Source organism: Neoarius graeffei, chromosome 12, assembly GCF_027579695.1.
Source record: "Neoarius graeffei isolate fNeoGra1 chromosome 12, fNeoGra1.pri, whole genome shotgun sequence".
NCBI lineage: Eukaryota > Metazoa > Chordata > Actinopteri > Siluriformes > Ariidae > Neoarius > Neoarius graeffei.
The window spans coordinates 73,792,770-73,819,924 of NC_083580.1; the positions used below are offsets into that span (position 1 = coordinate 73,792,770).

Sequence of the window (27,155 nt, forward strand, 5' to 3'; positions counted from 1 at the left end):
AATTGTGGACACTTGTCATTTTATCAAGGTTTTTTTTTTGTCGGAATTTTATCACTGGCCACACTAGTAGTTATTAGCGACCGCCATTTTGGATTTACGTTTACGGGTTTCAGATCACGTGAGCTCGAGTCCGAGGAGGTCTGTTTCCGAGTTCCCAGTTGAAAATTTGAAAGCTAGTCAGAAGAACCTCGCCAACTCCGACCTCAAAATCCAAAATGGTTTCTCCATGGATCATCAGTAAAAATACGGTTTATTAGCAATTCTGTCTTATTTGCGTCTCGTTAAATAAGTCGTACACACAGGACTGTCCCAACTTCTCTCTGTGGACGTGTTGCTGTGTTGTTTGTATGCGCAAAATACTAACTAAGACATTATAAACTGGTATTGCTGCCGATGGATAGAACTGGTATTGATCCAATGGCCAACGTTGGCCTCCATCCACCACCAGCTCGGGTGTGACGTCATTCCCAGCTCCGACTTCTGAGATAAACGGAACGCGGCATAAAACATGATGGAGTGGTGTGAAACCATCCTGTCCATTTCTGAATTTCAACAACTCCTATTGTGTAACTTTTTTTTTTTTTTTTTTTTTTTTTTATACAAACGCGATAGTGGTTGGACTCGAGGTCTGTAGTCTTGATGAACATCTCAAGAACCCAGAATACTTTCTATTCGTTCCTGGTCTCTCAAAACGCTTCTCTCGTTTACCCGGACTACTGAGGGATCATTGAAAATGAGGCCTTCTATTGCAAGATTGATAAATCCACTCTTTAACTGACCAGTTTGAGTTATCTTGGGCCCAACGTTGCCTCAGATTCATGTTTTTTGGCTGACAGGACTAGTAGAACCTGACATGGTCCTCTGCTCTTGTCATCCGTCCTCTTCATGTTGTGCATTCTCAGATGCTTTTCTGTTTACCATGGTTGCAAAGAGTGGCTGGTTGAGTTTGTTCCTGCAGAACTGCTGCTCGCTGGATGTGTTTTTTTCCTTTTTCGCACGTCCTTTTTTTCGACGTAAATTCTAGAGATCGTGTTGTCAAAGTCTGAGGAGATCAGGATGATTTTGGATAGTCCCAAATGGAGAGGGTTGAGAAAGTTCTTCGCGGTTGGACACAAAATGGCTGACGACCACTGGAATATGGAACTCGATTGGGTGTTAAGAAAATTGAACATGTAGATGTTAATGGACAGAGATGCTTTTTTTTTCTTTTTTCTTTCCCTTCAGTCAACGTTAAGGTATCTGTCCGATCGTACACCATGACTAAACCTCCTTCTCGAATATCCACATGCCGTTCATTCCAAAGCACTTTCTGTATCCTGTGCTGCCGTGTTAATCTTCAAGCGCACCTGCTTAACTTCCTGGTCTCCAGGTGCCCGCTCGCGGGAGTTCAGGGTCATTGTCGACGAGCGCCCGTGGCCTCTACGCCAAGCTCACATTCTGTCGAGCAAGTGGAAAGAGTAATTAATCTTCAAGAGGAGCATGCCAGAGTGACGGACTGCATAACTGTTTGTCTTCGTCGCGGGGGTGCTCCTGAATCCTGGCTGAATCCTTCCATCCCCTCCCTCTTCTTCACATTGTCCAAACGATGCCATCTGGTCATCAGGTTTCTTTCCTCTTGTTTCTTGCACGCTCTTAAGAGGCACAGCTTGGATTCGTTGTCTTTCGGACCCGGATTGATCTGTATCGCGTTAAATTTGCCCTTTACGTTTCCAGATGGGCAGGAAGAAAACTCCGCATCAAAATAACTGTAAACTGGTTGTGTATTTGGTTCTATTAAAAAAAAGGGTCCTGGTTAGGAAATTGTGCTGTCCAAGTAACCCATGGGCACTCGAACCAGAAACAACGTTCAACTAATATTGGCGTACCAGGCTTCCATCAGCTGTATGTGATTTGTCATGGAGATACCACTGATCTTGGCTGTCTGACAGAACGGGGTGTTAAAATTCAATTTGTCTTCTGTATCTCGGCGAGGAAAATGCCTCCGTGCCTCAAAGGCTGCTACTGTATGCTGAGAGCATTACTGATGTTTCACGGCTGAAATAAAATGAGTCGACTTTGTGCATTTCTCATACATGCACATTTCATGAGAATGCAGTCAGTCGTGGAGGTTCCAGGAGACGCGCCTTGTTTGAGTCAAGTCTCAGAAACGTTTCTGTTCAGACGCCTGGCCAACACACCATGTCCTGAAAGGGGGACTGGAAATACTAGGCGTGGTTAATGAAATTCAGTTATGTAATTGCCGTTCATGGCAGGGGTGTAACGACGGAGCAGATCGTATCATTTGATAAATCCGGGCATCGAACAATACGTTCAACAGACTGGTGGCTGTTTGTCGTAAAATATTGCTTGTTACGTGAGGTACTGTATCACGTTCACATTCGCAAGTGACAAAGCAGCGTAGGCATTGTAGCGAACCCAGATTTTCGCGATCGCAACAAGCGACAGCGTGACGCGAGTCCAGAGATTTTCAACTTTACGCAAATTAGATATCGCTGTTGGCGCACATCGGAACGTCTTAGAAATTTTGTTCCTGTCGCAAAAATCAAAGAACCATGGTTTCATTAAATGCGACTACGCTCACCGGCCACTATAGAAGGAACATCCGGACGTCCACCTGCTGTTCGATGCAGTTCTCTAATCGGCCAATCCCTCGACAGCAGCACGATGCAATAAATCAAGAGCTTTTTAACATTCACGATGTTCAAACATCAGAACGGAGGAAAAATCGTGATCTCAAAATGTGACCTTTTTTTATCGCTGTGGTATGGGTGTTGGTTTGAGACAGATGGACCGGTGGGTTGTTTCAGAAACCGCTGATCTGCTCTCCTGGGGTTTTCACACACGATGCAGAACGGTAAAGGGGGGGAATTTAAATTTTAATAACATTTTTAAGACCCCCAGTTCATTCAGAATCCTTTCATTATTCTATACATGCCCTCTGTTTCACCCTGCCGTCGTCCTCGCTGATAAGCGTATAATAGCTTTGCACCGTTCCCCCACCCACCCACCCTCTCCTTCGAGCTGCTGAAGTCTTTATTCAGTGACTTGTTCGGACTTGTTTTATATTTGCGCCGCGCTATTAGATCTCGAATGAGTCGTCTGTCGTAAATGGGACGCTGCTGAACTACCCTGAGGTTATTTATTGGCAGGCGCTGTGGCGGCTTGTTTTCCCGGTAAAGCTGCTGCCTTTTTGTCCTGTTCTCATTTTGTCTGCAGATGCGATATTTGAGATCGGTGTATCAAATCTCTGTATTTGTTTACGTTTGGTGGAGAAGGAGAGTTTATAGTTTGAGTAGAGAATCAAAAAAGGTGAAGGGTGCTGTTGGGGGGGGGGGAATAATCCATGATGCAGCATGTTAATGTTGTGGGACGTCTGATGGATAAGTTGTTGTGAAAGCGTACGGTGTTGGCTTTTCCGGGGTTTTTTTCTTCTTCTCCTTTGCAAGTTAATAAGACAAATATGCTGCTCATTATGTTGCTAACTCTTTATTAACCTCGCTTGCTCGGTCTTTACGGGAAAATATCAGACCGAGGTCTTGCGTTTCGGCCATTTTTGTTTCCCAGTTCATCTTTTTCTCCATCGAAAGCCAGCGCCTCGGAAAGAACGTCCGTAATCATCCATGGGCGTTCCAGGAAAATTCTTCCCGTCAAGGAACCAGTCAGAGCGCACGATTTTACCAGAAGGACCTCGTGCCATGTTATAATTTTTTTTTTCTTTGTTAAATAACGATGCATTTCTTTTAATAGGTCTAGATTACGCCGTTTGCTTTTCGAGTAGCTCTGAGTGACCTGGTGCGATGGTATTAGAACAAGCACGTTGTGATTCGAGTTCCATCCTGTCTGAAGGATCTTCTGACCTACAAGATTCAAGAATTGATCCGCGCTGGTCATCAGAACGTCCTTATTTTAATTTCCACTCCAATTATTTTCTCCCATGTTGGATCAGGATTAGGATACAGGGTTCTGCTACGTATGATGAAATGAGTTCTTCAGACCTTGACCTTGATTTCTGAGGTAAATGTTTTGTGTGTACACTACCGTTCAAAAGTTTGGGGTCACTTTGAAATTTCCTTATTTTTGAAAGAAAAGCACTGTTCTTTTCAAGGAAGATCACTTTAAACTAATCAGAAATCCACTCTATACATTGCTAATGTGCTAAATGACTATTCTAGCTGCAAATGTCTGGTTTTTGGTGCAATATTTCCATAGGTGTATAGAGGCCCATTTCCAGCAACTATCACTCCAGTGTTCTAATGGTACAATGTGTTTGCTCATTGCCTCAGAAGGCTAATGGATGATTAGAAAACCCTTGTACAATCATGTTAGCACAGCTGAAAACAGTTGAGCTCTTTAGAGAAGCTATAAAACTGACCTTCCTTTGAGCAGATTGAGTTTCTGGAGCATCACATTTGTGGGGTCGATTAAATGCTCAAAATGGCCAGAAAACTGTCTCGACTATATTTTCTATTCATTTTACAACTTATGGCGGTAAATAAAAGTGTGACTTTTCATGGAAAACACTAAATTGTCTGGGTGACCCCAAACTTTTGAACAGTAGTGTAAATAGCGCTGAAGAGCGAAAGCATCCTCGGGTACCGTGGAAAAGGTCACCAGACTTGCTTGTCGTTAAAGTAAGTAGATATCGAAGAGCCAAACCGAAAGGACAGTACGCCAGATCTCCAGCGACTTGTTCAAATATTTAATAACCCAATAAAGAGTAACACGCATCATTATTCCCAAAGAGCCCAGAAAATAAGCACGCTGTTTTTTTTGGCGCGATCAAAGAAGCTTGGGGTTGTTGGGGTTTTTTTTTTTTTTGTATTTTCCTTCCTCGCCAGTCCGAGTGTTTTACACGATCTTGGCGCAGAAACACTTCTGATTACTTTGGCACCGGGGAAGATTGAAGTTCAAATGTCAAGAGCGCCAGCCAAATAAGTGGCTTGTTTTTCTGCCTTGACTCCAGTGTTTTGCCAGAGAGCTGACAAGTCAGTGAATTGTCATGCTGAGCCGGAGAGCGAGATGAAAAGCCGTTCAAGTTCATTGCTTTTTTTTTTTTGGCTCTTTTTTTTTTTCTTCTCCACCAGGCCTCCTCTCTAGTGTTGCTCCCGTGCTGCTGTATAACCCAAACCTCTCACTTGAACACCGACATGAAGTCATGGTACCTTGAGAGCCGTGCAAGTGCCAGGGCAAAGCAAGCCGATTAAGTATATTAAAAGTGAAGTCGCTGCAGGGGCTGGGCATTGAGCTCTTCACGCGAGTGCTGCTCTGGCCGTCTTTAGCAGAACCTTCATTCCTGCTTCAGCTCCTGGCCAACATTTCATTTAACCCCGTCATTGATCTCATTATCACTATTACCTCGCTATAGTTTTTTTTTTTTTTCTTTCTCCTGGCATCAGCGGATATCTCTTCTCGCCCGAGAATGCTGCGTTCCGGTTCAAAGGAATTCCCAACCTAAAACTAGGAAGAACCAACCAAAGAAAACATTTAGAAAGTTCCTCCAAGTCATAAAGCTCTCTTCTACCCCGAGTTCACCGTGTCAACATGGCCGCTCATAGCGCCCAGTGGAAATCTGGTTAAATCTAGAACCGTATCGTTGACCTGTTTTGCGAAAGTAAACTTATCACTGTTAGCTTGTTGTAAATAAAGTGCACGCTTTCATAGAGGCGTCCATATTTATTTATTTATTTATTTATTTATTTATTTTTCCCAAATTTGTAGTTCAAATTTTGGAATTCTAAGTTTAGGTTTTCTTTTTCTCAGAGAGGTCAAATTCACATTAGTCCCTTTTCTCAAAAAAAAAAAAAGTGTCAGCTGGATCTCGTAGACCATATGTTCTGGAAACCCATACAGCAACAGTAGCTTGATTTTACAAATGTGGGCTGAGGAAACATCATTTATTTTACATTGTTTTTACGAACGTCAGTTGAACTGCGGCGATGGATTTTGTGCTACTGTTTTGAAACGTAGCCCCAATCACGAGTCCCAGTCGAACAAGCCGCATTTAAATGAAGATCGGACATGCGGTTTTTCACTACCTTGGCGCTGACGTAGCAATAAAATGAGACAGTCGGTGACGGCGTACATAGCTCACTCCAGCCCCGTCTAGTCCAGAAGGAACGATCTAAAGTTGGCCGCCTTGTGCAATAAATGTTGCAAGCTATCTACACTCTAGGAATACCGACCTATTTGCCAGAAAGAATCCAAAACGGCGAAGAAGACTTTTGAACTGTTCATTAAAGGAGAACCGAAGGCAAATTATTTTTTTAATTAAAATTCTCTTTATCAGAATGCATTTTTGATCGCTATTTTGTCACTGCTATATCAAGTTATGAGTGTTTGAAATACGCTCTGTAATATATATCCGTCCATATGTCAAAGCGATGGCCGTAAACGAGATTCGTTGAGACCTGTGCGAGACATCGTAGGACGGAAGTAAAACGTACAGCGGAGATCAAAGTGACCGACATCTGCCAACGTTGTCAAAAGACGCGTGCGCCCTCTTTCGAACGCTGACGTGATCAGGCCGGAAGTTTTGTTTGTTTTGATAGCAATCAGGAAAGTTTGAAAAAAGTCGGCAGTAATCGTCATTTAAAGTAATCGTTTTTGTGCAATATTTCGTTTAACAGTTTTCAAAATGGCGGCGCTGACACCTGGCTGACGCTTCACGTTTCGAAGTCTCGCACAAGTCTCGTGAAGATCGCGCGGATAAGCGACGCCTGCCGTGGACCAAACGAACTAAATTCAACACGGCTAAAAACCGAACAGGCCGATTAAGTATAATGTTTAATTACAATTAGTTGCCAAGACGAGTCACGATATAAGGTTACTAAAACCGAAAACGTAATTGAATAACACGTTAATTAAGAAATAAAGCAAGTTTAAAAATGACTGCAGTTCTCCATTAAGGCTTAATTAGTCCATAACTTCATTAATAATTGTAATGAAGCAAATCTAGGTCGAAGTTCTATGCACTCTAGGTACCCCTACCTTCATGCCAGGAAGAATCAAAGTCGGTCAAGTGTTGATTGGCGAGAAGAAGCAATTTATGTGGAAACTGCTCGTTAGGGATTGATTAATTACTCCATATTTTCATGATTAGCTGCAATTCTGCAAATTTGGGTAGAAGCTATGTATATGCACCCCAGGCAGACCTCCCCTTCCTGTCAAAAATAATAAAAATTGGTGAAGAATTGAGACTGAAGAAGCGATTTATTTATTTATTTATTTATTTATTTATTTATTTATTTTTGTGAAATGTGGAAGGATGGACGGACGGACGGACGGACGACACATGATCGCATAAACTCATCACCTGTCGGTCGGATGAGCTAATAAACCACAGGCCAATTCCACCATCCATCTACCTCCGCTAGTTCCTCAGACGTCACATGACCCTGATTCACGGAACAACCGACGACGGAGACGAAGATGTCCTGAAACGTCGATCGAATATGGATTCGCAAGCATGACGAAGTGCGAAAACAAAAGCGTAATTTCTTTGCGTGCGCTGTACTGTACTTTAGAGCTGTCCAAGTCAATTTTTTCTATCCCCTGCGTTTCTCTGCAGCATTTCTCAAAACTGCTGACGCGAGGACTGTTTGTCTTTTGAAATTTTAAGAGTCTGTTGTCTTTGTTGGAGCTTCCACTGTCCTGCACTCACAAGCACAACTGATAGAAACACCATCAGCACGAAATGGTCAATTATCCACTTCCTGCACTGCCTGTTCTTGTTAGGGAAAGAATAAATCTGCAGAAAAGAATGGGTGAGGGAGATGGATGGAAGGGGGGGGTGGAAGGAAAAGAAAGGGTTTGCTGAGTTTTTCAGAATCCGAAGCGGAGATCCTGCTCTTGCTACTTGCATCCAAGCGTTGGAAATGGAAAAATAGCCTTTTTTTTCTTTCCCCTTCGCGTGTCTGTTTCAGGAGTCATTCTGAAGAGGTCTGTCTGGTGCCTGGCGTTTTGTGATATGAAGTCGCTGTATCCTGTAGCAACAGAATGTTGGTCATAGAAGATTAGGCCTGTGGGACTTGTAGCAAGGAAAAAAAAAAACCCGCTTCTGACTCATTCGCAAAGGCAGACTCTGAATCCGTATCTATAGCTTCACCATGAGGCATTGGTTAATAGAAGAGACTTTGTCAAGCTCTGGTCTTGGCGGTTCCCCCGTGTCCTGCAGTGCTGAGTTCTTAATCATACCCCACCGCTGTGATCTGGTGGAAAATTTCTGCAGGGATGCTTCACGTGGGCGATGAGATACTATTCTCAGAGTTGGGCATTGCTGAAAACTAATTAATTCAGGAACATGCATCCAGGCGAGTCTTTTAATTTATGCATGCTTACACGTCCGTCTCGAAGACTTTCGCCAAATGTGCTGTGAAAATTTGATGGCATGAAAAATAACCAACTGGAACAATGACTCAAAGCTGAAGATGTTGGTGTAATATGCTCGGGTTAGGTAGGCGTCTTCACGTTTGTGGTTTGTTTTTTTTGTTTTTTTTTCTTTTTCTTTTCTTTTTCCTCTTGTGGTCAGGAGGTATTTTATTGTGGGTGGGTGTGTATATTTAAGTTATTCCACAAAATCGAGTCGTACATGAGCTGATGGCAATGAGCCATGTACGATGAGATTGAGCAGAATAACTTTTTTTTTTTTTTTTTTTAAATTCTATCCACACTCACTGGATTTTGAGAAACGGAGCATTTTTATTTTTAATTTAGCAAATTCGATGAACAAAAACTTGATACAAAACGTCCGACGATCATTTCCGCTTGGAATGTAAAGAAGCTGGCGAAATGACAGTAGCAATTTGTGAAAAATGTGCTAATAATCTGTGAAGAAAACAAAAAAAAGAGACGTTCTTGCCATCAAACATGTTCATTCCAACTTTTGTTGCTTCTTTTTTGGTTTTGTTTTTTTCGAGTAGTTTTTATTTCGTCCTCGGTTGGTTCAGCAACACGCTCCGCCTTTTTATTTCTTTTTTTTTCTTCTTCCCCCTCCCTTCTCTATTTACAGTATATGAGCTGATATCCTGGTAGCAGAGTAGCCAATCAGAGTACACGATTGCTCATATCCAGTGGATCAAATCATCTTTTTTTTTTTTTTTTTAATCAGTTTTAAGTACTTTTGAGGCAGAAAAAGATTTTAGGAAGACTTTATGCAGAATGATGGTGGGGGGGAAGCAAAAAAGCATCAATTAACCACTCTGTCCAACCATGGTGAGCAGAAAAGCATCTCAAAATACATCGAAACTTGGTCCAAATGGGCAGGAGACCATATCGGGTCAGTGAAGAACAAGGAAATGGATGGTACGTTGGGTGAAAGGGATGATTTGGTTTTATTTGATGAAGAGTCTGTGGTCTGGGGGTGTTTAACTACTGTTGTCATGCAAAGTTGTTTCTTCAACACCACCACCATCATAAACTACCGCCCTGTTTTATTATTGTATCCTTGGCGATATTAAAACACACGAGATGAAGCTGAGGCTAAAGTGGCCACCGTCTGGGTGTGTCTCAGTGCGGCGTTTGTTTAAAACAATTCACACACGCAACTGTGAATTGTCAATGTTCTCATATCCCAGAAGAGCTTTGAGGACCTGGGCGAGGCAGCAGGTCAGTCTCCATCCCAGAGTTCTGAGGGAAAGGGGGGAAGAAAATCCGAAGCCATTATCAGAGCCTGGAAAAGCATTCGGGTCTATCAAGGCAAAAACAGAGCAGCAGGCCTGCTTCGACAGCTGCTGATTCATCCAGACAACTGGGAGACGCATTCCATACTGGCTTTGGGGGAAGAAACCATTAAACCTACTCCTCCGCTGATATCCGAGATTGCTATTTGCACCAGGAATGAGTTAGTGATGTTACTCTACGCCTTCGATATCTATCCGTATTCCCATGCGCACGCTTGGAGATGAGTTTCACAGACGGCAAACCAGAGCAGAAAAAGGAGCTAAAATCGACCAAAAGGTCTTGAATTGAGAGATGAATAATTTTGGCACCCACTGCCGTTTTCTCCACGGCCCCCATTCTGCAGAGTTGTCCTCCGGTCATTCAGGAGGTAATGAAAAAACGTTGCACGCTGAGGATGGAATTTAAAATTGCAGCCCGAGGACGCCATTCATGACACTTTTGTCAGTTAAAATGCCTTTTCTGATGTGCAGAGGCACAGTAAGTCTTGCTCGAGGCAATGCCTTTCCTGATGCCGTTGTCAAGCAAGCGCTGTAGATTTTGCACCCAAACATAGCTCGAGTTTTGAGCCACCCTCAGAGACTCCCGCCAAGGCTCGACTAGACTGCTTTCAGCCTCGCTTCATATAACAGCAGGGGAAAGCGGTGGGTTTAAATCCTGCGTGAGGTAATAAGCGACATGATCAGGCATCATGTTTTCAAAAAGGTTTGATTTTGGCTTTGTAAAAGTTTAAATACGGTATCTTTCGCAACCACGCATGCACAAACGGCTGGTTTAATCCCATCGACCAGTGAGTCGATTCGAATTCCAGCATTTACCCGACAGTAAATCAAGATCAATGTTAGATGCACAAGCGCAATTTAATCACATTTTACAGCAGATGCAGTGAACGCAACACGGAGAGTGGCTGCGCTTCCGATGCCCGCCGCGTCCTCGTGACCTTTAGTATCGGATATTTGTACCAAGGTTGATGCCGAAATCGAGGTAACACTTGCACATTAATTATAATTCTGTTGTTGTTGTTGAAAAAGGACTGAACTCTTCCACCGTTTTTGAGATTTTCTGATGAGATTATCACGATATCTCAGGAGCGAGTGTTTTTTGCCGTTTGTCCAAGATGCTTATTAGTGTGACGTGATGCAATATGAAGACGTGATTGAATGTCTTTAGGCTTTAGATGGCATTTATCACTATAACCTGTAGCTGAACCAATGAGCAAGATTTTGAAATCGATTCAAACAGAGGCAAGGTCGCGGTTCATTCATGTTTGAGGTATATTTTAGGGATATTTCTGGCGTGTTAACTACTAAGAAGAAGGACTACAGTTCTTGGTAGCGGAACCATCCGTACCGACACCACTGGCATCAAGTTCAGCTTGCTTTAGGGCACAACACACCCAATTTCCACATATTTGTAAGATGAAGCGAAGCTAAATTTTGCAAAACCTTTCTCAAGGAACAGATTTTGACAGCAGTAGGGTTCTGGGGAATTGAACACTGATGGGCAGCCTTGAAAAATACTTTTGTGCCATTTATCATTAAAATCACTAAAGGTATTCAAAATATGCCAGATTTTGATTTGACATAAAATATCTTTGTAGCAGGTACACTAGGAAAGGGTGCTTCAAAAAGGGGGAAAAAAAAGTGTGGGGGTGTCATATCGCAAAGAGTGTCCGGGCCAATTTTTTTTGAAATGGTGGCCATTTTGTGAGGGAGACTGGGGGGAAAGAGAGAGAGAGACAGATGGGGGGGAAAGAAAGGGACTGGGGGAGGGGGCGAGAGAGAGATATGGGGGAGACACAGAGGGAGATACAGCAAGAGGGAGAGACAGACTGATGGGGAGAGATGGCTGGGCAGAGACTGGGAGAGAGAGATGGATGGGGAAAGACAGACGAAGGGAGAGAGAGCGAGACGGACAGGGGAGATGTTGAGAGATGCCTGGAGAGAGACGGGGGTGAGAGAGCGAGACAGACGGATGGGGGAGATGGCTGGAGAGAGACTGGGAGAGGGAGACAGAGATATGGGGAGAGAAAGATGGAGGGAGAGACAGATGGAGAAGGACGGGGGAGATGGAGAGAGAGAGAGACAGATGGATGGGGGAGATGGCTGGAGAGAGACGGAGGGGGAGACAGCAAGGGGGAGAGATGGATGGAGAGAGCACGCGAGTCAGATGGATGGGGAGATGGCTGGGGAGAGAGAGAGAGAGACAGATGGAGATGGATGGGGGAGAGAGAGACAGAGGGAGACACAGCAAGGGGGAGAGACAGCTGGAGAGAGACCAGGAGAGACTGATGGAGAGAGAGGGGGAGAGCGCGAGACAGACGGATGGGGAGAGCTGGACACGGAGAGACAGACAGGAAAAGATGGAGAGAGCCTTTTTTTTTTTTTCCTCCCCCCCTCATGTACTGTATGTATGGTGAAGAAAAATCTGTGAAATCTGAAACGGCTCTGTGGAACTGGGTGGTCGGACACGGACTCCGTCGTACACACAAACATTTCTTCAGATTGTAGTTAAATATCTCTTCAAGCTGTACAGCTTATTATTTCTGCTTTGGGCATGGAGTCGTCCTGTCCACACAACATCCACAAAGATTTTTAGTGGTAATTTTTTTTTTTTTTCTTTTCCCCCCCAATCTCCACGGACTTGAATTTTCTTGTTAGTACGTATTCGTTATTATTTCGCAGACAAATTTGTATCGGTCTAAAAGGAAAACAGAGTATCCTAATGATGACCCCTGGCGCTTAAAATCTTTGCCTATCTCTGGTCTGAACTGTTCTCTGAGGTTGTAATGAGGTGAAGCTCTCTCTCTCTCTCTCTCTCTCTCTCTCTCTCCTCCTCTGCTTGTTTGATGTCGCAGCGAGCCAATGATGCCGGCGTGCGTGATGTGGTTGCAGTGTTTAATTCCGATTCTTTTTCTATATTGCTCAAGAAGCACGTTTCCCTGATTTTTTGCCAAGAAAACAAGAAAATGTTTTTGTTTTCAGACCACGTTAACACCCGTCCACGTCTTGGTCTATGCATAAGCATTATCTTGATCTTCACTACTCTGGGGATTAGACTTAATTTGTTGTTCATTTTCTTTTCTTCCAGCTTTAATTGCTGTTCAGCAGTGTGATGGTTAAGAATGCCTCGCCCAACCTGAGTGAATACGAACTCTCCTGAGAAATACAAGCTGTATTTAATTTAATTACATTGGATCGTTTCTAAATTTGGAAGACGAGAGAAGGAGGAAAAACTGGACTCAGACGGTATAATCTTTGGAAGCAGACTTGCATCTCTGGTCTTTGCACTCGAACTGAAGCAGCTGCATTGGTGTGTGTGAGAGAGAGAAGGATGGGCTCAGCTGTTCAGACAGGCACCAGTGAAGTGTGACTCTGTTATTGTTGGCTGTCCTCCCAGCTCACCTTCACTGGTTTCTGAAGCTGTGACACATGCCAGCTGAAGATGTAAGACCCTTAGGCAGCTGCAATAACCATTGACCAAGCTTCCTTGCTTTTATTCGAACTTCAGAAAACAGGACAAAAATGTTGGTCCACGTGCAGAAGATCGAGCTGCATCAGGAAGCACGGAGAGTATCGTATCAGCAGCCATACGGAGTGCAGAGGACCTCGTCAAGACTGTAGAGGTGTAACGATATGCGAAATGGAAATACGATTCTTATGTTGAGTCACGTAGCTCTCTGTGGCCCTGTACGTGGTTTTGAATCTTGCGTTCTCCACTGTACTGAGTAGAGGCTCATATCTATAGCGATGAACATCCCGGTCGCCACATTGAGGATTGAGTCGTGGCTTTTTAGCTCATCGGGCCGTAGGCTAGGTCGGATGAGCTTACGTTGTCGTCCGTCCACAATTTACAGAAATCGCTGCTACTCCTACAGGATTAATCGGATTTCGATCAAACTCGCGTACAATGTTCGCCAGGTGAATGTGCATGAAGGTTGTCAAGACACCGGTGCCACCTGTCTTATAATTTTATGGGTGTCTGAAATTTTTGGGTGGCCCGTCACCATTTAAACCAGGGGTGAGCAATTATTTTTTCCATGGGGCCACATGAGAAACAGAAAATTTTGTGGAGGGCCGGACCAAAAGGCTGAACTAAATTCTGCATAATATTGATTGTATTTCTTTATATAAAGCAGTAAATAACATTTGTTTTTACAAGCTGGTAAGAGTATGGAGAAAAAACGAGGTTGCCTTACAAAAAATGTCATTTATTCAGTCAAATTTCCCAAAACTATGGTTAACAAAATGTGAGCACTTGTACTTTTTTTTTTTTTTCAGTCACATTCACCTCAAAACACAAAGACATCACAATATTGTCTTTCTACTCCAAATATCAAGCACCAAGTCCACCAAGCACTCTTTGACAAATTCCCCCTCCGAGAATGGCTTACTGTTTTTAGCGATTTTGTGGGAAAGCACAAAGCTGGTCTTGGTTGCTGCATCCCTGGATGTGTGACGCTTGGTTAAAAAGCCTTGCTGCTTAGCCAGTAAAGCTTCCGATGTCCGCGCTATTTCAGCATCAGTCAAGTTTCGGTATTTCTCAGCGTGCTTCGTCTGGTAATGCCGACTCAAATTGTAGTCTTTGAACACGGCGATCTGCTCTCCGCAAACTAAACACACGGCTTTATCTCTGACTTCAGTAAATAAATACTTAGCGGTCCATGTTTTGTTGAAAGCCCTGCATTTGGCATCTACCTTTCTTCTGTTTGCGGGCATTTTGGGGGCTAAAGTCTTCTTGTGATCTGCTCCCAACAGCGTCGATTCGGTGTAGGTATCAGATCTACAGATCGGCTCGGGCTCCGGCGCCTGCTGGTAACGTCACACAGTGTGATTGGCTGGACCGTTTGAAGGATGACGTACAAGTTTGTGGTTGGTCTGGACAAATTACGGAAGTAGTTATCGCGGGATTAGGTTTCGTGGGATTTCATGTCATGTTCATGTCGCATGCGTTGCGTTTTTGTTGAACACAACTTCAAAATAAAAGCAATGCACATTCATTCCATGCATGAGGTAAAATTAGAAAATACGTTTATTTTATAATTTCTAATTAACCTTACGCGGGCCGGTCAGAATGAACCAAAGGGCCGGATGCGGCCCGCGGGCCATAAAATGCCCAGGTCTGATTTAAACGCTACTCTTTTTGTAAACTGCTGGAACGTTTTCACAAAAAAATCACCCAGAAGACTCTAAAGATAGATATTTTCCAACAAGAATTGTTCACCAGGTGGCACCACCTGTCATGGGGTCATATGCAATTTCACAAAAATTGCTGCTACTCCTCCCACAGGATTGATCAGAATTCAAAATCCCACACAACGGGCCGATCTGAGGCTATCCCCCCCCCGGGTCGTGACTGTGTGGACGTGTACATGGACGTATGGTATTGGTGTCCTGTGTAATGTTTCGCTCCAGTCCTCGTTCACCATCATTTGGTTTGTTTAAGCTCATGCAGCTTCTTCTGATGCTTTGGCTTTCTTCATGGACCCCACTTTAAGAACCATTGGCTTACATACTGGTCCCCCTCCGCCTCCCAAATGGTGTAACAGAAAAGCGTTCACCGTATTGTTCGGAGATCACGAATTCAAATCGCGACAATGCCACGGTCATCTGTGGTTGGGAGTTCAAGAAAACCGAATCGTTCATGGTCTCTGGGTGGGAGGGATCAATGACAGCGATGCTAGACAGTCATGGATGTATGTGGAAGAGGGTAGATGGTGCTTTCTTCAGTGTGTTACACATGTAGCGTAAACAGTAGTTTGAGAAGATGTGGTTGGTTGGCTTCAAGTGTCTCTGCGGAAGCACATGTCAACCTTCACCCTGCCAGGTTGGTAGCTGTCGTATGATTGAGGAGGGCTGGCTGGTGGGTGGGAGGGAGGGAGTTGGTCAAAAACAAATTAGTGTGGACTCAAAAAGGGCTTAAAACCTGCTTACCGGTCTAGTAAATGTTCTATATCTTGGTGGGATGAAGGGAATATCTGATAGTTTTGACTTTTTGTTGTTGGGCTTAGACTTGGCTGCTTAATAACTAGGTCAATGGAAGGCCCATACAAGGCTTGTAAGACAAATATGTGGGTGTGTGAGGTGTTCTTACCTCGCTGCCAAATTTCATGTTCGAACAGGCCTGGCTTTTCTCCAGAGTTACCGAAGCTACAGTGAATCTGCCAAACCAATCCATCCGTGGCCCTGATCCAGCAGCTCAGATCTGGTTTTCCACTTGTGTGTAATATGGCTGTTTACGTCTCTTTTTTTGAGACAAATGCCGCTCCCTCTGGAGCATCTCATTCTCAAGTCTAGTGAAGGAAGCCTGAGCTGAAATCGTTTCGAGACAACACACTTGCTGGGAAAGGGAGAAATTGACCTGTCGTCGTTGCTGTTGAGCATCCGAGCAAGACACAAGATCTGAATTATTAACCATCTCTCATATCTCGCTTCCTGTTTATGTAGTGCCTAGATCTCAATGAGATTGAGGTGCAAATCTGCAGCGTTCAGACAGTAAATGTCAGCATGATTCATACAGCGCGCTGTCCTTTTTATCACCAACAGTTTCTCTGTTTTCAGCTGGTAAAACAAAGACTGAGGCATCACATAACGCATCATAAACACATCAGTACTGCGGATCTGTCACGCTTGTGAAGCCCGTCCAGTTTGTCCTGCGTGTCGTCTTGTCGCTGCTTGTTTAATCGATGCCTTGTGATTTTTATTTTCTCTTCTTTTCCCCTGTTGCAGGAATGCCTGCCGAGGCTCCCGGGCAGGCTCGAATCCAGACCCAGTCCTCCATGAGCAGCCACTTTTGATGAGATCTAAGGAGAAAGACTTCCTCAAGGTATGAATTAACCAATGTGATGTGTCGGAGAATCTCCAAGCAGCAAAATATTTATTGGTTTGGGATAGTGCTGAGAGTTATAATGTCTGCGAATCAGTTTTCTGAGAAGGTTGTGGATTCTTTTTATTACAGTGACTCACAGGAACAAATAGCTGATTGCACAGTCATCAGAGCCGAATGTCCAGAGAGACTCATGGAAGTATTGTGGGATGCTATTTTTGACATTTCAGCCCACCCCTGGCTTAGACTCCGACAAAAGACAAGGATAAATGTTGTTTAACACTTGCAGGACCAGAAAAAAAATATATTCTCATCTAGTTTCGGTCCTCCTACAGCGTCCCATTCTCGATGTGGTTTTCTGCCTTTCTTGAGATGCTTTTCTGCTCACCGTGGTTGTACAGAGCGGTTGTTTGTTTCTATGACTGTCGCCTTTCTGTAACCTTGAATCAGTTTCCATTCGCTGAACTGCTGCTCACTGGATTGTTTTTTGCACTTCTTGACATTATTATAATAATACATAGGGCCAAATTACTCAATTCTGATTGGTCAATCAAGGAGGGCTTTTTTTTTTTCCTTAAAGTGCATATCCTGGACCAATTTGGTTTTTTTTTTTTTTATATGAAAGTATGTCCCTTTACACACTCATCCAGAAGGGTAATTTTGCACAAGGCTGTCTGTCTACAGCAGAAAAAAATAAAATAACAAAACGCGTCTGGAAAAATCCCAAGCGAGTCTGGAGCCAGATTCGTGACGTTACCTGCGGAAGCGCCAGCAGGCTGCGCGAGCTTTGCACGGTTTCAGTGCACAGCCTGTGTAGACCAAGCGCTCCCATTTCTCTCTCGTTGTCCGGTCTTTTGGGAAACGATGAGTACTAATCCCATCAAGATTGGTGTTGCTACACCCTCCTACGATACATCTGTTAACCATTTTAATAATTACGTGATAACGTTGAAGAAACTTGCAGAAAACCACCAGGTCGTTTTCTCATAAACAAACCAGCGCCGACGTAGGATTCAGAAGGAGGCGTCCCGCACGCGACGTCACGAAAATCAACGTGTGCCGGGAAATCCAAACGCCAAGTTTTTTCAGAGGCGGACCAATTCGCCTCAGATGGCTTGATTTCAACTGAATTTTCCTGGTATTGTGCAAGGTAAAAAAAAAATTGCACAAAATGTGACAGATATTTGACCAAAGTTTAATATAAAATAGGAGAATTATATTAATCTTACTCCTGAATTTACCCGTGATATGCACTTTAAGGATTTGTTCATGCATCCACTTTTTTTTTTTTTTTTTTTTTTAAATCCCCCGCTGGCTGAAAGGCCTGAAGGGGGATTATATCGTGGCGATGTCCGTCTGTCCATCCCAGGAAGGGTGCTCACCTTCTGAAATCAACTCATCTCTCAATTTTTGGAGGAATTTCACAAAACTTGGCAGGACTCTTTTGTTATATGTCGGTAATACGCATACTGTAATGTTGTTCAATTCGGTCACATTTTACCAGAGTTACAGCCCTTGATTGACAAAATTATACTTTGACAATTTCATGAGTGTGTTTTCCTTCTGACATCAACTCCTCTCTCAATTTTTGGAGGAATTTCACGAAACTTGGTAAAAGGCATAGTTATATATCGATAGCATACATAGTTATTTCGTTCAGTTCGGTCGCATTTTACCAGAGTTACAGCCCTTGATTAACAACCTTGTACTTTCACAATTTCATGAAGGTGCGCTTGCGTTCTGACGTCAACTCCTGTCACAATTTTTGGACGAATTTCTCGAAGCTTGGCAAAAGGCCTTGGTATATGATGGTAATACGCATATTGCGATTTAATTTCGTTTGTGAAAATTTTCCCAGAGTTTTGACCCTGATTAAATAACTTTGACAATTTCATGAGGGTGTACGTTCTTCTGAAATCAACTCCTCTCACAGTTTATGGAGGAATTTCACCAAACTTGTGAAGGCAAAAGGCTGTGTTATGTGACAGTTATACGCGTATTGAAATTTTGTTTAAAGGAACAGTCCACCGTACTTCCATAATGAAATATGCTCTTATCTGAATTGAGACGAGCTGCTCCGTACCTATCCGAGCTTTGCGCGACCTCCCAGTCAGTCAGACGCACTGTCACTCCTGTTAGCAATGTAGCTAGGCTCAGTATGGCCAATGGTATTTTTTGGGGCTGTAGTTAGATGCGACCAAACTCTTCCACGTTTTTCCTGTTTACATAGGTTTATATGACCAGTGATATGAAACAAGTTCAGTTACACAAATTGAAACGTAGCGATTTTCTATGCTATGGAAAGTCCGCACTATAATGACAGGCGTACGCTGCGCGCTTCGGCAGCACATTGATACGGAGCTCAGATATCAATGTGCTGCCGAAGCGCACAGAAGGTGTTAGTACGCCTGTCATTATAGTGCGGACTTTCCATATCATAGAAAATCGCCACGTTTCAATTTGTGTAACTGAACTTGTTTCATGTCACTGGTCATATAAACCTATGTAAACAGGAAAAACGTGGAAGAGTTTGGTCGCATCTAACTACAGCCCCAAAAAATACCATTGGCCATACTGAGCCTAGCTACATTGCTAACAGGAGTGACAGCGCGTCTGACTGACTGGGAGGTCGCGCAAAGCTCGGACAGGTACGGAGCAGCTCGTCTCAATTCAGATAAGAGCATATTTCATTATGGAAATACGGTGGACTGTTCCTTTAATTTGGGCAAATTTTACCAGAGTTATGCTCTCGATTATTAACAGACTTGTACTTTGGCAATTTCGTCAAGGTGTGCTTGATTTCTGAAATCAACTTTTCTCACAATTTTTATCCCCCGCTGGCTGAAAGGCCCGAAGGGGGATTATGTCGTGGCGATGTCTGTCCGTCCCAGGAAGGGTACTCGCCTTCTGAACTCAACTCCTGTCACAATTTTTGAAGGAATTTCACAAAACTTGACAGGATTCTTTGTTGTATGTTGGTAACACGCAGATTGCAATTTCATTCAATTCAGTCACATTTTACCAGAGTTATGGCACAGTTGCCAGCGGGAGATATTGTGCTCTCGGAGCGCTCTTGTTTAAATTTGTTCATTGCTACACTGGTACGCCGATGACGCTGTTACAAGAACTCTTGACTCCTTGATGCTAATTTAGCAGCTCTGTATGTAGAGAAAGTAAAACCTGATGTCATTCTTCTACACGGAGCTCCAGCAAAACAAATGTGTAACCAGGTGCTTGAAAATTTCACACTCGGGTGTGTACTGGCATGTCAAGATGAGGGTCTGTATGAGGTGTACGATCTCCTGAAAGAGGCTTTTCAGAGATCTGAATTGTTGGTTTAGTGTGCTGGGAAGGTTTAAAAAAAAAAAGGACTGATGCTCACCATGCTGGAGCTATGAAGTTTGCAGCACCTAAATTGACCAGAGAATACAGGAAAAGGAATATTTGCAATACTTGGTTGACATACGCATGAAAGGGGCTTTGCGATTGGATAGCATACTGTGCCATTATTACTAGGTGTATGACTGGAGAAATAACTAAGCAGCACAAACTTGTTCTAGCACAGGGCTCGACATTAAGGATTGCCCGGGGCAGGTGGGATGTGTCCCTGACATGCCCGACTGAGCAAGTTGGAATGAGCGCGTATTACGAACTAGCACCACAAAAATGAGGCTTTTTGGTCTTTTATTTCAGTCCCTAAAAGTGTCCGTCGTCACTACGTATCCGCCGTTATGTCTTGGCTGTTTTCTTCGTCTCGGTTTCATTTACTGCTTTGCAGGTTATTTTATATCCCCCTGCTGTTGTAGTATGGTACGCGTACTGTTTATAGACTCCTTGTGCATGACGTCACGCATCACGTGATAATTACAGCTGGGGTCAGTTAGACATCGTCTTTCATGCAAGCAAGGCTTAATCTGTCTTCAGTATGGTTAATTTTTGCACCGTTTTTGCTTCTTCAAACAGAGAAATAGATAAAAGGCATTACCGTCTCCCTGCTATCAAGAAAAACGCTAATAAATAGAAGCAAATGCTTTTAAGAACAACGAGGAAATGAGCGGTTAAAGAATACGAAGAGAGGAGCTCAGCCTGAAAACTCCAGAGAAATTCACGATTGTATTTTACAAAAACAGAAAGTCGGAAGTGAGGATGGAAGAGTTTGCTTAAGAATCTGGTTTTATTTTTTTCCTCCTCGCATTCGAGTTAGCGCCTTCATGAAAGTGTTTGATTTTCTTAAAGGTGAAGCCGCTTCCTTATTCAACACAGAAACCCCAGATTGGTTTCAAACAACTCGGGCATAAAAAACTCAACAAAGAGCGACATGCGCGATAAATCCTGAAAGAACAGAACAGATTAAGAGCAGAGAGAGCTGGAGCTTTGTGTCTGTTATCAGAGGAACACAGTCCTGTGCAAAATATTTATATATCTTTATCATCCACCTATAGGTTTATTTGAAGAAGAAAAAAAAAACGGCGCTGCATCATGACAGACCAGCTGCACTGATTCAGTTACAGGTTGCCAGGTCTGTATAAAAAGATCCACAACCTACATACTAAATTTACTAATGTTATTTGTGTGCGGGGAAGGGCACACATTAACAATTTGCACGTGTAGAATGGAATTTTCCACTCCAACAGTATAAGGCAACAGAATGCTTCTTTTTCATCTTACTTTCATATTTCGTAGTGTTTGCGTGTTTTTGGCCAATATTTTGCAACCATGGTCAATTTAGATCGAATTTTTGATAGAATCTACGGCCAGTCATTTTGCCCCGCCCCCGCCTTGCGCTCCATCCGGTGCGGTAGTGATGTCCCCTTGCTCGCACGCCGCAACAGAGACCCGCGCAACCTTCAGCCGGTACAGTCGCTGTTCTTTTACCAGCGCCGTTATTCTCATCTTTCTGGTGTGTTCTTGATTTTTCCATTGTGTCCTATTTCGCCATATCAAATACCCAAAATGCATTATATTATTCATATTTAAGTGAATAATCAATTCAGTCATCATAACTTGGCATTTTTAACCCAAGCAATCAAAAAGAGGAAATTTATTCAATATTTTCACTCATCTGTGAAGGAGCGGCTTTAATTCTTCATGATGGAGTTATTTTATATGTAAATCAATTTTACAAAAGCATTTGAATTGTAATCAAAAACATTTTCCACAGTGGAGGCCAGATAAAGCAAGATACTATCTTTATTCTTATTAAACATGACAAAAGGAACATTGAGTGTTGGGTAAATGCAAAAAAAAAAATAGTAAAATTAGAAAATTTATTTTTTGACCGTAATGTCCCAAATGAGAGAGCAGTTTCTGAGACGGACCCGTATACAGGTGTAATGGTCGAGGCTCGACAGTGTGTCATAAGTCATGTAGCAAAATCGTCATGTTTAGTCTTGCACCGTTTCCTTGATGAGTTTGCAGATGTTCAGTGTTTGGAAACGGACTGAGTCACTTCCTTCTTGCTGATCTTGTTAAATGTGATTTTCTTCTTTCTCATTCTTCAAAAGTTGCACTTGATTTACAGAAAGCGTTCATACAGGTGACGCATTAAAGGAAAAACCAGCATAAAGTGTTTTCAGTCATCATGTGCTACCAGAACATGCCTTGGCATTGATGATTATAAAACACTCTGGACCGGTACTGGAGGGATGAATATTGATAAAATATTGGCGTTTTGATGATGGTGAGAGGAGCCCACTCTGGATCTGCTGAGTGTGAAGGACGTCCTTTTAATCCTCCAACTATTCATTGAGCCTTTGTACACTGAATGAATGGGGGCGGAGTCATCCTGGAGGTCACGCCCATTAGAACTTTGCATTGCTTATGACAAATATATAACAAGTGAATGTGGTCATGTCAGCAAAAATAAACGCCTTCGATGTAAAAAAAAAAACACCCCCATGTTTTCCTTTAATCGGTCACCCATTTGGCGGAAGGCGTGTCTGTCGTACGCTCTTAAATAATCGTCGCCCGCCGGAGGCTTTCGAGAGCCCGCGGCTACCCCACGTGGAGTCACGAGTTCTGATCCTATATCACTGCTTGTAGTGTTTCATCTTTCATAAACCTCTTTTTCTTTTACCCTCATGAAGGGAAATTGCGACAGAAGATGAATTATAAACTTAAATGAATAATTCAAAGCAATCGGTGCAATTTGAATTATTTATAGGTGAGAGAGGCATCACTTATCGCCAGGCTGACGGTGTGATCTGCATCTCATCCTCCTGGCGAGAATCAGTTTGCAGGAGTGAGCGTTCAGGTTGCTCTTTTTTTCGGTCATGATGTTTGCGTTACAAGAATTTGTTGTTCAGGGCATAAACTTGATACCTGACTGCTGGGGTATCCAGGAAGTGTTTGAAAAGGAATTTGATGTCTGAATTACATACACATCGTAAACCCCCCCCACCCGCCCTCAAATGGTGTATTTAATAAATTTAGATTTTGGCCAATGTTTTGTTATTTTGTGTTGAACTTGCGAGACATATGATTTGCCTTTAAAAATGTAAACTGGCGTGACTGGTTATGGTTTGGTGTGTGTGTTTTGGGTTATTTATTTATTTATTTATTTATTTAAAAAAGAAAAAAGCAGTAAAGTACAAATCTTAAAAACAGATTTGATGTAAAGTGAAGTCATATATTTATTTCTACAGCGCATTTAAAAACAACAGGAGCTGACCCAGAGCGCTTTACAGTCGAGGTAAATACAGTTCAGTACATAAAAGGCACGAATAAAAATGGGAGGAGAGAAATGAGGCAAGACTAAAGACATAGCAGGGCTCGACATTAACAGTAGCCCGATTGCCCGGGGCAACCATTCAACAGATTCGGACAACCAGACTCTCACAAATGCTTGCCCGATTGGGCAACTACCCAAATATGTCAACTTGCGTGAAAAACGATGTTTATTCATTCATATTATGATGAAATTCCATCACGATTTGCGATTGTTTGATTCGGATGTTCTCATTACGGGATGTTCAACAACTAGCGGAATTCACATTTGCACATCGCGGGCTCGCAGTGCAGTTTCCCATTGCGAATAATTATCGCGTAGTGCATGTTCAGTGCTGTATTCAGACCCTCCAGGATTTCGCGATGTTGCGATTTGCAACTTCAACGCAAATTCAACCAATCCCCACGATTTCAGGGCGGTGTTGCAATTGTATCCAATCACCGCAACTTTCCCGCAAATTTGACCAATCGTTGGCATCGTCTTCAGGTGACGTCGACAAACTACCTTCCGCCTTACTTCCGTATATACGTTCAAGAGAAGCAGCATGCGCGCAGTGTTGCCAGATTGGGCGGTTTTAAGTGCATTTTCATATGGGTTTTGAACATGTTTTAGGCTGGAAAACGTCAGCAGTATCTGGCAACACTGCATGTGCGAGTCAGTGTTTCTGTAGGCTTAAATTCTGTTACTGAAAGTGTGTTATGTTTACAGTGAAGCACTGTGTGCACTTGACATTTTATTTTTTTACTTAATGCAAGGAATCAATGGATGCCAACATTTTTGCCAAAATGGTATTTTATTTTCCATTGTTTAGGCAGCTTCAGCATCATACTGAGATTCTGTTCAAATTGTTTTTTTTCTTCTATGAAGCCTGAGCCATTTATTTTATTAGTTTATAATTATTGTTTAATTTAGTCTTCAGGAGAGACTGCCTGCACACAGTACTAGTATTAATAGTTTTTTTTTTTTCTTACATGAAAGCTGAGGCATTTATATTATATTTTAAGGTAACTTCATGTTGTGCTGTGAGGTTCTCTGCACTTTAACTTTTGAACCAACAGGTGCATTTGGATAAGTAAAGCCTATTTTTCTGCATTTTTGTAGTCCTGGTAATATTTTATATTGGTCAAGTTGTTTATAGGACCATTTCTCAGTAGCCTGGGCCCGCCCATCCTAAGTGTGACGCAACACGGGGGGCTGTTGCAGAGCTTTGAAGTTGCGTTAGCCAGACTTTCTCAGTGTCTGTTTTTTTTAATCAATAGTTTTTCAGTAATAACTTAATATTTAACATATCACTCAATTTTAATCACAAAAAGAGAAAATCGCAACAATTTCTCGCAACTTTCACTTCCTCCCGCAATGTAATCGCAACAAAAACCTAAAAAACACCGAAACTTTCATTGCAATTTTTTTGGAAAACCCCCCGCAACATCAGACATTTTAGCCCACGACAATCACAAAAAAGGCCCGCGAAATCCTGGGGGGACTGAATATTGGTATGTCCTTCACTACATGACTAATTACCACATTACTCGCACGGGGCGCCAGTGTCAATGCTTGTTGATGCAGACAGCGTCTGAGAAGGTTGAATAATAAATAAAAAATATGTAATATTTGGGCAACCTTGTTCTGAGCTCGGGCAACCAGGTTTCTACAAATGGTTGCCCAAATGGGCAACCATGTCTACAAGTTAATGTAGAGCCCTGCATAGTCCTTCCCACACCACGTGGCGCATAGGGCGACGCTGATCTCCATTTCCGTAGCCCTCGGCCTCTCGCCTATTACATAGCTAGGGTTACGGTGGGGGGCGTGTCCTCTGGTAACCGCGAGAGTTTGACTCCTCACTCGCACCTGTACTGCAGCGTGCCTTGCCAGACGGCAGTAGGTACCATTTTTATGATGGTCTTTGGTATGACCCGACTGTGAGTAAAACTCGCGATCTCCCGATCGAGAGGTGGACACGCTAACCACTAGGCCAACTCCCGGTAAGACAAAATCATAATCAACCAGTAGATCGTAAAGTCAAATAAAAATTGTAAAAATTGATCATGAAATCAGTCATAAAATCGAGATATAAAATTACTGTGTAGTCTGACAAATGATATGTAGCTAAATAAGCAATACAAAATAAATTATGCGCAGTGTTAAAAAAACAAAACCAACGAGCACTAAAATTAAATTTGTCCAAAAGTTAAGTGTTTTTATGATTTCAAGGGAAAAGATCATTAGGTCAAACAAAGGTGTGGGGTTTTTTTTTTTAAAAACACAATTTTTGACCTCAAATAGCTAGTTTTAACCTCAGTGCTTAATTGTCTGGACGACGTTCTAGCGAGTTAGACTACACTGTTTTTATCTGCTCTAGAAATTTTAGATCCAGTATTTTGGTAGAACATTAAAAAAACAAAAACCTTGAGATGATGCACTTACCTCATTATGGTTCCTATCCTCCATTTCTACTCTAATTTTTAAAATCCTTTCAGTTCGAACACGCTGAAGTCTCCTCTTGATTCCCAGAGACAAGTACATTTTCACACTTTTGGCCAGATTTAATATAAAATCTGTGCGTTTTTTGGAGTTTGAATTCTTGACGTGAATTCAAAATCTCAAACCTGTACCCCATTTCGAATGAAATGTCAAAAGATAAATCTTAGCCCTGCTCAGGTCAAAACAAAAATGGGCAAAAATGTAAACTCGTTAAATGCACCACGGGAGCGTACAGCGCTGTCAAAACAACGATGCCTTTAAAAAACTATGAAGAGCAACAAAATGTTGCTCAACTCGTCAAGAGTTTAGTCAGTATTTGCTATGGAAACCCTTTAGTTTTCAATTTGTTTTGTTGTCTTTTAATAAGGAAATAATTTCATAAGGAAATCAGCTAGTAAGTGTTAGTGCGCCTTAGAGCAGCCTTTCTCAACCGGGGTGCCATCTGGCTTCGTTAGGGGTGCTGTCAAAAAAATATATTCTAACATTGAAATAAATAAAATGAATTAAAATTCCAAAAAACAATAGTTACACTAATGCAGATCATCGCCGCCTCATGCATCATCAAAATTTGTCTCACGGCCCCCTTTCCCATGTCACAACGTCACTGCCGGGGTCAGCGTGACTGCGTATATTTTATATGGGGTGCCTTGAGAATTTGCATACTTCTGAAGGGCGCCGTGACTGAAAAAAGGTTGAGAAACGCCGCCTTGGAGAACCTGTCCCGGTTCTTCTGGAGACTCTGATTGTTGCACGTACTTCTGTTTTGCTGGAAAACTCCAACAGTGGGATGTTTGTCGTTGTTGGTCTGTTGCTTTCTTTCCTGACGGATAAAAAGTTTTCTGTAAAATTAATTAATTTTTGTTAAAGTACCATTTAGAAATCATCTAGAATGTGTTTGTACTGCGTCAATAACGCAGAAGTCGTCAAATAAACAGAACACACAGAGTACGACTCAAAAGTTTGTCCGCCCCTACTAATTCATAGTGGTTTTTTTTTTTTTTTTGTATTGTGACTTTTTTTTTATTTTTCCCCAACTTTATTTATGATTTTGCGGCAGCACTGTACATAAAAGGCAATGTTCACGGTGCATTCTTGGCTGACCATTTTTCACCCTTTTTAAAAATAAGACATTAATTATAACACAGACAAATAATAAATGAATTATTATACAATTAAATTAAGTAATAGTAATTAAAAAAAAATAAAAATTAAACAAGACAGCAGACCAACACTATCAGTAGTAGGCAGCAACAGCCCTCTTTCATTCATGCACTGATGGACAATTTATACTGATCCATAAATTTAAAAAATGGCTGCCATGTTTTATCAAATTTTATAGTCGACCCAGCAAGTGTGCACCTCATTTTTTCTATATGTGAAAACTTCATCAACTCCGTTAACCACTGATCATGAGAGGGAGGACACTGTCTTGTTTCCACCTCAAGAG

At 42.4% G+C, this 27,155-nt stretch overlaps 1 protein-coding gene across 5 annotated transcripts in view; it reads left to right on the forward strand.

Moving 5' to 3' along the window:
• The window catches only part of ndst1b (N-deacetylase/N-sulfotransferase (heparan glucosaminyl) 1b), a 177,232-nt gene that overhangs the window by 19,136 nt on the left and 130,941 nt on the right, over window positions 1-27,155 (forward strand). For all 5 annotated transcript variants that reach the window (XM_060936389.1, XM_060936391.1, XM_060936390.1 and 2 more), the window contains exon 2: window positions 16,404-16,500. The gene's annotated coding sequence lies outside the window, so the exon portion shown is untranslated. The remainder of the gene's footprint in view (window positions 1-16,403; window positions 16,501-27,155) is intronic.